Source organism: Cryptomeria japonica, chromosome 11 (genome assembly GCF_030272615.1).
Source record: "Cryptomeria japonica chromosome 11, Sugi_1.0, whole genome shotgun sequence".
NCBI classification, from domain to species: Eukaryota; Viridiplantae; Streptophyta; class Pinopsida; order Cupressales; family Cupressaceae; genus Cryptomeria; species Cryptomeria japonica.
Genome location: NC_081415.1, coordinates 536,543,890 through 536,556,592, shown reverse-complemented (window position 1 = coordinate 536,556,592; position 12,703 = coordinate 536,543,890).

The following is a 12,703-nucleotide window of genomic DNA, read 5'->3' as shown; positions in this document are numbered from 1 at the left end:
TTATAGGATTCCCTCTTTTTTTTCTTTTTTTTTCAATACCAACATCTCTAATTAAAATTTTAGTTTCATGTTGAATTTTGTTATTTTCTTTAATTTTAGTTTCATGTTGAATTTTGTTATTTTCTTTTGGGAAATGAAGGTTTTTCAGAAGTTTTGGTAATATTCAATTTTTGCCTAGTTAAAAATAATTTTAATTTCCCGAGTCTATGTCAATGGGATAGGTTGACACAATAATGAGGTTTTGAAAGGGAAAAGTTTTAACTTTTGTAAAGGGTTTTATCAAAACACCACATTTCCAATTGGTATTTTAGAATTGGAAATATATGTATTACTTTGGGGATCCTACTAAATAACACTAATATAACTCATATTTTAAGGAATAAGATTATTCTAATTGAACATATACACAAGGGTTTAATAAAAAATAAACTAATGTAAATGCAATATTAATCCCTCATGCAAAAGAGGGTTCTCACCATTTAGGATAAACACTTCCATAACAGAGATTACATGGAAAGGAAAGATCATAAATTTCAAATGTCTTAAATGCACAAGTATAGGAAAATTATATGAATGGACACAAGTGAATCTTCTTTCCAAAATGAAATATTTGATAAGGAACCAACTTACCTCTCCCATGGTTTTGAAATATTGTTAATTTATATCCATTCTAAAAGCTTGTCAAGTTCTCTCTTTTTTTCATAAACATTTTTATAAATTACTTATTCTTGGTTTTATTTCCAACATGAAATATTTGATAAGGAACCAACTTACCTCTCTCCATGGTTTTGAAATATTGTTAATTTATATCCATTCTAAAAGCTTGTCAAGTTCTCTCTTTTTTTCATAAACATTTTTATAAATTACTTATTCTTGATTTTAGGAATTATTTTAACTTTTCTCTCCCACGGCTTCACTAATCATCTCCTCTCTAGCCATCAAATATATGCTCCAAATTATCACTACATTCTCAAAACTAAATAGATAGCACCTCATCATGGCCTACATAGCTTTAAAGGAGTTTGAAACTCTTTTGTTTTCAAAAAAAATCTCTATTTTGTATGAATTTTTCACAAGAAGAAGGCTAAAATCAATTTCTCTTTACAAAATCTCTATTTTGTATGAATTTTTCACAAGAAGAAGGCTAAAATCAATTTCTCTTTACCTGGATTATTTATTCTCTTTCTTCTTCTTTCAAAACCTTATATAGAAATAAGATCATGTATTTTATTTTTTGGGTTATAAATAAAATGAATTTGTTAGGGTACTTCTTTGGAAATTATGGAAATACTTGTCGTTATTTATATTTATGTCTATATAATTCTTTCATGTCTCATCTTTTGGCTTGACTAAAATAATGATATAAACTTGATTTGAATATTAATTAGTTAATTTTGATTCATTTTAAATAATTATATATGTTAGAATAATGATGTATTTAAATTGCAAATGAGAAAATGTTGATTTAATTACGAAAGTGTCATTTTTCTTACCATGTACATATATCGATTATGGTTTTGAGGACTAACCTATTGATGTGCGAATGAGTTTGAGTGAGTGCAGGTTTAGTTGAAAACAGGAACATGGTCGAGGAGAGGAGTCTAGCCATTTGGTAAAAAAATTGGCATAATGGAAACTAATGCACACACCACTTAGTTTCATGTAGCGACTGCATTTTTGGATGATCTAACGAATGTTTCTGAGTGTTTGATAATGCTTACATACTAATGTTATTGTATTATTTTAATTAATATGGAAATGGAATTAAACTTGCATACCATGTTTGTGACTATGTATAAATTTTCTCTGATGATAGGAATATGTCGACTCTCTTGGATATGTATATTGTTATTTGATTATATGTTTCATATGCACATGCTTGAAAAATGAATGATACACTTATAATAAATACGTATAAACATGACTACATCAATATATAAACATACATAATCTATGAACACATGTGAATATATTTATATATACACATATGAACATGAAGTTACGAACATATATAACAATATAGGCACACTTATACATAAGTTATAAGTGCATTACATTACAAGTTCTATAGAGCCTCCAATTTAAGTTATAAGTGCACTACATTACAAGTTTTATAGAGCCTCCAATTCCACTAAAGAGGTCGATGTGGTTAGAAAATAATAAGCTCACATGTATTGTTACCATTTTGTATTTAATCAAATGTTATTTCCTTGCTCATGCTTTGATTAAAAAAAAAAATCTGATTGCCACAACGTGGCTGGCCATAAAGGTGTCCCTTTTGAAAAACAAATATTTATTTTCACAATATAGATGTTATGTTATTGAGAATCTGTTTTCTTTTGATTGGCCAAGCTGAAATCGCCACATGAATTCTACTACTCTTACAATTTATGGCAGGGTTCAACCACACTTATAGAAAAGCAACTGAAACTTCAAAGAATCATGTATAAACGAGTTGAATTTTATGTTCAACTTAAAACAAAATTATTTATAGCTGGAGAATTATGAAAATGTAGCGAATTAATTGTTTCTTTGAGAATATATACGTATATACAATTATTTCATATATGTATATTTTAAATATGCATACATGCGATATACCCTTTTTTAAACTAGTATATCTATATTAAAAAAATATAGGTAAATTATGTCGAGACATATCTTATAATCGTCATATACTCACAATGCCAAGCCCACTCCTCCACTAACCTTTCAAAGCTACTTGATTTTATTGATTGCTCCCTTTTAAATATTATGACACTCTTCCACTATCATTTGAATGTAACGGTTTCATATAGTTGAAGACAAGTGGTGAGGGTTCTATTTTATTTGGAGTAATAAAATAACACCTCCACAAAAACCAAAAGATGGCATATTTCATGGATTTACCGGTCATTTGTATGTCAAATTGTTTTAAAATTGAATTTTTGTTGACGGACATTTTGATGTCATTGTAGATGCCTCTCGGCATAATTAAAATGAATTTCTTTTTGTTTTTTCTATAAAAAGGATCTAAAATTCCTGTCTTTACCAAAATACAAAAAACTTAGAAAGGATATCATATATAGTTCATGATTTTCACACATAAACAGAAATCTAGAAGATAAAACATAGTAGACAACTTCATCACACAAATTATGATTTGTATTTCACATGTGATTGCCTAGATTCTAATTTAAATTACTTCTTTATTTAAGAACGTATGCTCATATATATGTATATATTATATATATTCATACATGTGGCATACCTTCTTTTAAAATGCATTAATGTTTTGAAATGAAGCCTGCAAAATGTCTTATCATGCTCATAATGATCATGTAGATGGATGTGTTAGTAAATGCATATGAGCAACCATGTAGATTGATGTATCAATATTTGCATATGGATAGCCATGTTGGTTAATCTATCAGTATTTGCATATGAACAGACATGTAGATTAGTGTATTAGTATTTGCATATGAACAACAATGTAGAGAAATGTGTCGATATAACTTGTCCTAGGAAGGATGCATTGTCATGATGAAAGACATATTGCATTGTGTGTATGTTAAGCTATGTTTCCGGGAAGGGGTGTCGAATATGGGTAATCAGAGAAGGATGATCTCCTTAATATGACAATTCATTATCATATATTAGATGTGTATGTAGATGTATCATGTTGGACCATGGTTTCCATCCTTCCATTATTTCTAGCTAGCTAGGTTCTTCATCTCATGAAGGACTCTAGGGAAGCCTAATTGCTTTGTAGTTCGATGGAAAAGCGCCTGGACCATGTTTCCGTCCTTAGCTTGTAGATGACCTTGTGGTTGGTGACAAGCTAGGATGATTATCTTATATTGCATTTATTATATATTGTATTTCTTATTGTATTGATATCATAATGGCATGAATGTCATCATTGTAGTCTTGAAATCTCAATTGAATTTATTATGTATATTTGCTTTACTTGGAACAAGCACTTGAACTCCAAATTGTACCTCTTTATTTATTGACTTATGGAGTTAATATTCTTAATTTAAATGATGTGTTAAATGAGTTATTAGTTTAATTTTTGAGATTTCGAGTGTGGAGATCTTACAAGTTCAAAATTCCATCAGTATAGTACATGTTATAACTCCTAGTCTTGAAGATTGAACTATATCTCTCCATATATCTCTACTTCATGTCAAAATTAAAAATGGGTTATTACACTCATTCGATAATAAGTGATTAATTGTACTTGTAGTACTACCTTTCTCTATTATAATCAGAAAAATGATTACAAAAGGATATCTCATTTTAATATTGTATAAAATTAGAATAAACATTATTCTAACTTTGTCTATAATTTAGCATAAATATGAATATAAATCATGACTTCAAAGTTATTACAAACTATCTGATTAGCAATTTGAATTGAAAGAGCGAGTTGGTTAACAACTGTCCAACAACTGCATTCAACCACATTTAAACCAATATTTTTAATTGTATCAACAACCATTTTACCTTCTTTATAAATATGATTTATAGATACCTATTGAAAATTAGTTATATTTTTCCTCATTTCACTAGCATAATCTTTTAATATCCAAGAAGATTGAGCATCTCCATTAATTAGATCAATGATGAAGTTTGAGTCGCCCTCAATTTATTTTGAATTTTATTATTAAGAGCTCTTTTTATACCCAACCAAATAGTTATCACCTCAACTTCATTACTTGTATTTAGGCCAATAGAAGAAATATAACATTCTATTAGTTGTCCTTAATCAACACTTTAAAGTCCTCATCCAGTTATATGTCCAGAATTACCCTTTGAAACCCAATCAAAATTTAGTTTATCCCATCCAATTTTAGGAAGTTTTAAAGAAGTTGAAGAGGGAAACCCAAGTCATATTAGTGTCATCTTATCAGTTTACTTTTGGTAAACATCATCTAGCAGTAATATCATTTCTAACAGGGTAAATTACCAACACCATCTAGGAAATATATTATTATAGTTGCCAACATCACCCTTGTTGGCACCTCAAATATTACGTGTTGTGACCTTTTTATTTTGTGTTCCTTAAATTGTCCACCTTACCATATGCTTATGGTCCATAATTGATAACTAATCATACATCTTATATGGCCCATACTTGTCATGCTCCATAACTTAAAGTCAAATTTTCCAAATTGAAAATCATTAGAGTTTGGTTTCATATTCGTTACTTGCATGAAAGTCATGGCCAACATTTAAATTTGAAGTCACAACCACCATTCAAGCATTGAGTTCATGGGGTAAGCCCAACAACATAACTTCAGAATGCAGATGTCATCAATTTGCAACAATAGACTGTTATTCTTGGAAATTTCAAATAGGATTCAAACATTCATGTCAAGACCCAATGATGAAGATAGTGGCACCCATGTTGTATTTATTGATTGTAGACCAATCTTATCAAATTCAAATTCTCTAAATCATCAATTTTGTGATAACTTTCTACCACAGTGCATTCAACCTTCAAAATCATCAATATTGGACATGATTAACTTGCAAAGGTGTTTGATCATGCTTTTTGTGATTATTTAAATTTGAATTTGCAACCTATCTATCTGCACACAATTGGATGGTCTAAAGGTTGGGAGTCTTAATTTGTCTCATGCCCTAATTCTTTCTAATGTTTCAAATAGAGATAAAAATATAGAAGGGACTTCATTGTGAGGAGGAGAGGACAGAAAATAGTGATTGTATTGAGAGAGAAACGGGAGAGCCCCAAAGAGACAAAATTCTTCACAAGAAGTTGCAAGGTTTTAATTTCTAGTTTTGGTTAGAGTTAGTTTGAAATTGAAATAACTTGGGTTTATCCCAAATATGTAATAATGCATGTAACTATTGTAGAAAGGATGATTAATGACATATTTGACCTTGATTGAATCTCTAAATTATGCATGGTGTTAGGAAAATGGTGTCTCAACCTTGCAATTACATAAGGTTACTATTTATAGTAAGTTTACATTTGAGCAAAGATTGGTTTAAAATTTTCCCCAAAACTATGGATTGGCTAAATAAGTATGTCAATAAATTTTCATTATAATCATTTTTGGATTTGAAGATATTAAAGGTTTTATTTTTTGAAAAATTTTAAGTCAATTTTGAAGACCTTAGAGGCCTCTTTAGGGCTCGAAAGTGATCATAACCAACATAGTGGGTTATAGCTTGATAGAGCACTTCACAAGATTTTTGAAATCACAAATGGTTCATCAATTGGACTCTCAAATCAAAAGTTATAGCCCCTGAAAGTTGCTTCTCCTAAAATGGGAAATACAAAAACATGTTGGACACATAGGTGAGTTGTAAATGGGAGTTACACATGGTGTGTGTTTGGACACATCATAGGGCATCTTGGATTAGTGATAAGTTGTCTGCCACTTTTTGGGTGGTTTTAGCTCATAGTTTTGTAATATTGTTTGATGGTTTATGTATTGTATCTCCTATGAATTAGGTGCATGAGATGGAGGTTGTGTGTGAGAGTCTTATAGCTATTGAGTTACCTTTAGATCTTTGGTTGGTGATACTCCTATGAGAAGCTTGATTTGCAAGCATATTGTTTTCTATTCTTGATTTTTGAATAATATATTGGGTAGTTTTTGAAGTATGAGTTTTTTCTTCGAAAATGATTTTCCCCACGTAAATCACTATGTAATGGTATGGATGCTATTTGTGTGGTTTTTGTTTAATTTATGTAACTATTGTAAGATCTAAAAAGTTTAACATAACTCTCCTCTCAAGATTAGTGTAGGAAGTTGTTCCACAACCTTACTAACTTTATTTCAAGTGGTATCAAAGCCTCGTAACCTTTGGTTTCAATTGTGGGTTGTTGGATTTTTTAACTAATTTATATTTTAGTGTCTTCTATGGAAGAAATTTTGTGATCTTATTGCAATAAATTTTAGATGGCAAGTTCATCGGGAAGAATGGAGGTGGAAATTTTTTATAGAAATAAGTTTGAGATGTGGAAGCTAAATATGGAGGATTTGTTAATATATCAAGATCTATATGATGTTATTGATGAGGATACCTACAAATCCTATTTTGGCTGTTTGGTATGATATTATGGACCATAAATCCAAGGGTCTAATCAAATTATGTTTTTCAAACTCTATTCTAATCAATGTCCATGAAGAGTCCTCTGCAAAAAAGCTATGGAAGAAACCTAGTGAGATGTATCAACTCAAATCTTTAGTGAACAATATTTTCTTGAGGAGGAAAATTATATTTCTCGAGAATGGAAGAGGGTGGATGGATTATAAACCACTTGGAAGCATTGGTGGTTGATTGGCATCTATTGGTGTCAAGATGAAGGAGTAGGAGAGATGTCAAATCTTTGTTATTTTCCTAATTCGTGGATTCTCTTGTTGTGGCTATTTGTAGTACTTATGTTATTTTGAAGACTCAAGAGATGATGAGGAAATTATCCATCAGTGCTAAGGAGACCCTAATTATTTGTGGAAGACATAAAGAAAAAGGCAAGAAGAATGAGAAGCATGATAATCCAATTCAAAGGGGAGATCCAAATCTCCTAGAAAGTCCAAGTTATTTGTTGGAATTGTGATAAGTTTGGACACTTTTGTGAGGAGTGCAAAGAAGAAGATAAGAAGAAAAAGAAGAATTTTGGTTATGATTCTAAGTCCAAGAAGGAAGATGGTGATGCATTCATTGTAACTTTGGTGACCCATGCAAGTAATGATGCATGGCTAATTTACTCATGTGCATATTTTCATATGACCTCTAATAGATACTCATTTTTTGAATATGAAGAATTTGATGGAGGTAATGTGTACTTGGGTGATGATTCTAATTTAAATATTGTTGGTCATCGTAAAGTTAAAATGAGGTTTCCTAATGGTAGAATAAAAATGATTAATGATGTGTTGCATATTCCTGGACTAGAACAAAATTTATTATTTGTGAGAAAACTAATAGATGCAAGTGTGTAGATAGTCTTTTCTAATGCGGGATGCAAAATGGTTAGAGGTGTTATGGTGATTGCTAGAGGTGTCATATTTGGCATGTTGAATAAGTTGTATCCATACACTGTTGAGTGTAGTAATACTTTTATAAAAATTAAATATGTGAATACTTCATTAGAAGAGGTGGGGGTTTCACCTTCAACAAATTCTCATGGATTTTGGGTACCTAAAGATTATCTTTCTTCTGAATAAAATTTATTTGTAGATGTAGACACCTAAAATTGTCATGTCTAATTAAATAAATATTTTATTTATTTAATTACTTTAGCCTAATTCTTCTATTAATTAAATAAATCTTTATTTATTTAATTAATTCATTTATCCTCTTCTAGCCTTATTTCTCATTTAAATAAATACCTTTATTTATTTAAATTATCATTTTCCCTAAATTAAATAAATATCTTATTTATTTAATTGATCCCACTGCCTCTATTAATTAAATAAATCTTTATTTATTTAATTAATTCATTAGCCTTTTCTACCCATGACACATGTCAATCATCTCTTAATTCCTACACTACCTACCCTCTTATTATTTTCTTATTTCCTCTACCTACCCTTTAATCATAGCTGACCATTTATCTTTTACACCTCTCAATCTTATCCCTCCATTTCTTATAGTGTCTTCTATATAAGGAGATGCTTCCTTCATTATCAACCATATGCATTAAGCCCCTGGACATATACATTCTAATCAAGCATCCTAGCATTCGAACTTTCATATGCTCGATCCTACTTGCAACCACATTTTCGTTCTTTGTTGAGCTCTTGTGCACATAAAATCTGAGAGCAAATATATCAAGCAAGATCAATGGAGATAGGAAGAATGGAGATTCAAACCCTATTGGACATGTGATGGTATAATCTTTGTGATTTCATTTGATTTGCATTGTCTTAGGTAATCTTCATATGTTATGGTGGATCTTTGTTGTTGTTAGGCTAGGGTTTTCTGGTTGAATCCATTTAGTCTTTCAATGTTGTTGTTATCCATTTTCACCATAAACATTTTGGCACGCTCAGTGGGACATGGATTTTTTTTAGATCGATGTTTTTTTTGCAAATTTTTCTAACCCTATATTGTTGTTTTGTAAAACAATTTGGAGAATAACCTTGTGCAGCTAGGGTTTTGGACACAAAATCAAGATCTTGGAGAGATTCGATCATATCTCACAAACGGCTTGGAAATTTTGCACCAAAGTTTTTTTGTAGGTTGAAGACAGTATCAAGAGCTCTCAAAGAAAAATTCAGATCTATTGGAGCATATTTTAATTTTCTATGATTTTTTTATGAATTTTCATAAAAAATTAATTTTGAGAGAAAATGAACAAATTTTTTGGATTTTCTTAAATTTTTGGAAATATTTCATAATTATACACAGGATAAGTTCTTTGTGATTTTAATTTTGATGCAAAATATTTCCATAAAAATTGGATCTTTAAAAATTAGGGTTTTTCTTTATTTTAATCAGATCTCACAAAGGGCTTCGGATTTTGCATCAAATTTTTTTTGCAAGTCATAAAAATCATCAGAAGTGTTCAGTAAAAATTTAAGAATTTTTTGATCAAATTTTCATTTTATATGATTTTTTTATGATTTTCCATCAAAAATTAATTTTGAGAGAAAATAAGAAATTTTTTTGGATTTTCTTACATTTTTGGATATCTCTCAGAATTATACATAGGATCTGTTCTTTTTTATTTTAAATTTGATGCAAAATCATTCCTCAAAAATCAGATCTTTGAAAATTAGGGTTTTGCATTATTTTACTCATATCTCACAAATTGTTTCGATTTGTTGCAGAAATTTTTTTATGCAGGTTTGGAAGACCATCAAGACTGTCTAATAAAAATTTTAGATTTTTTGGATCGATTTTGCATTTTATATGAATTTTTTATGATTTTTCATAAAAAAATAATTTTTGGAGCAAATTAGCAAATTTTTTAGATTTTCTTACATTTCTGGAAATCTCTTGAAATTTTACAAGTGTTGTTTTTTTATGATGAATCAGATCTTTGAATTGGTCAACAAAACGCATTGTTCAAGGCCCCTATTTCACAAAGTCTTTTGGATCTAAAATTTACCTAACTTGTGTGCTTGCAGGAAGGGGTGATCATTTTAAACAAACCAAACTACTAATAAATATTTGTTGCAAGACCTTGAAAAGGATTTTATTTTGATCTTTATTGTGCCTTGTTTTCATATATTATCAAACACTTCAATTGGTGCACTAAAATTGAACCAGTGTCTTTTGTGTCTTGGGCAATAGGCTCTTTTTGTTTCATCTTTAGAGGGCCTGTCTCCCCGTGTGGTCATTAGGACTACTAGTGAGGAGAGAATGACCCAAGTGGTAGTGAGGAAAAGCCATCCTCTTTCGAACCACTATAAACAACTGTATTCATGGTGAAAACTATGGATAACGTGTGCTGATTAGTTCATACCGACACTATGTCTCCCCATAAACCTGTTTGATCAAATTTATTTGATCAGTTATAGGGCATAACCCCTACCAGCTGGGAGCCTTCTGTATTTATAGAGCTGAAAGTGTCACATGTATGGCCACACGAGCGGATGCCCTTACTAGCACCTTTTTGTTTTAGAAGCCAAAATCTTTCTAGTTGTTGGGGCAGGAGGTCGAACCTCTGATAGTGGCCCACACACATACGGTTCTTAGTAGAGATACAAATTTCGCCATGGGGAGTTTTTGTGGGGACTGATGCTTGGCTGCCCCGAGAAGTGAGTGTTGAGGGTGGAGCCAGTGGGGTCAAACATCTAAGTATCCGCTCTGAATAGCGTAGCCTCGGGGGAAACTCCATGTGGGATCAACAACTATTGTCCTAGCCAGTGATAAGAAGTGTGCTTATTTTATTTTGAACAATCAAACATTCAAGACCAAACAACAAAACATTGTGTCTTTTGTGTCTTCAAGTGTATGCAAAAAAAATTTTACATCAAACAACACACTTTTCTTGAAGTCATTTTGAGTCTAAACACTTGCAAACATTGAGTCCTCATCAACATTGTGTCCTCTTGTCACGGAAATACAGTCAAAATTTCAGATTGGGTCACAACAAAACAACTTCACAAATTGGAAAAATTTATAGTCCAACAAACAAGAGAAATCAGTTTCGTAAGCTATCTCTTCAAATTTTCATCTAGCATTCAACCTATCTTTGGGTCTCACAAAATCCATCATTGCTTTACATCTTGCATTACATTCACATTTGTCTAAACTTGAGTCAAAAGGTCACTTGCTTGTCCTCATCATACTTTGTCAACACACTACATACAACAACATTTTTCTAAGTAGTCCCTCATCAAGGTCTATCACCTTTGGGTTTCATTTGGTCTTACTTAGAGTCAAGGTCAACTTACCTCATCAAGAGAAACTATCATCTCTTTGGAAGCCACACCTACTCTACTACATACATACTTGGTCTTACACTTTGGACATTGCAAGTACACTTCAGATTCATTTACATTCCATCCAACTCTTGGTCTTCCATACTCTTTCCATTTTCATCTAGTCTCAAACATCTTGGTCAATACCTAGTTCATGGTTGAAACCCATTCCCAAAAATCTAGGAGAGAAGCTAAAGAGGCTCAAGAGTCCGCAAACATGAGTTCCTATGAGTATGACAATGATATCTTTTTCAATTCTAATCATCCTACATTACCTGACATGGATGCCTATAGAAACATTCCAAATGTTAAGAACATGGACACTACAAACAACAATGATACACACAATGACAATATGGACAACTTTTCCGTACATTCAGCAGAAGTGGAAGACTCCATTATGGATCCTTGTTTCAATCGATTGGTTGAGGAAATAATGAGGAGAGATAGACAATACTTCTTACAAATGATGGCACAAAGTGGAGCCAAGATACCTCATGATTTTGACATGTCTCAAATAATGGAAAATCGACCTTTGCAACAAACTCACTCCAACATGGATCAAAGGAGGCCTAATAGTGGAAGCAACAAAGGACCACATCTTGTGCCTGAATCACCATCATCTTTGTTTCAAAAACTAGAGGTCCCATACACACATGGTCAAGCATATGATACTCACCTTCACAGACCATTATGGAAGTCTTATGCAGAAAAATATGTTCAATCACATACCAATGCTAAGGATCAACCACCAAAGCAATTGGATATTCAAAGGCATGCTCAAAATTTGGACACAAGGAAACCCCGCGTCAAATTTGGGGGCAACACACTAGAACAAACTCATGAAATGCCTGTAGAGTATGGTATACATGGACAAAGCAAATATTCCATTCCTCACCATGACTCTATACCAAGTGGTCCATATACGCAGCATCATTATAGACCTCCTCCATATGAACATGTGTATGATCAATATCATCCATATATACAACATTCTCCTCCACACATTGGTTTGGGCATGGGGTATGGTCCAAGAAGTCGGCCTCCACCTAAGAATAATTTGGAACAACAAATTAAGGACTTGCAAAAGAAAATGGAGGACATAAATACACCGAAGCCAACTTACACAATGAAAGACATATGTCCTTATCCATTTGAAAAGAGCATTCCAATGCCTCCATTTCCTACACACTTTGTGACACCTAAGTTTGATAAGTATAGAGGAAAAGGGGATCCTAAGGCACATAGAAGACAATTTTTCATAGCTTGCATTGAGGTAGCAGCAGAAGAGACATATTTGATGAGATTAT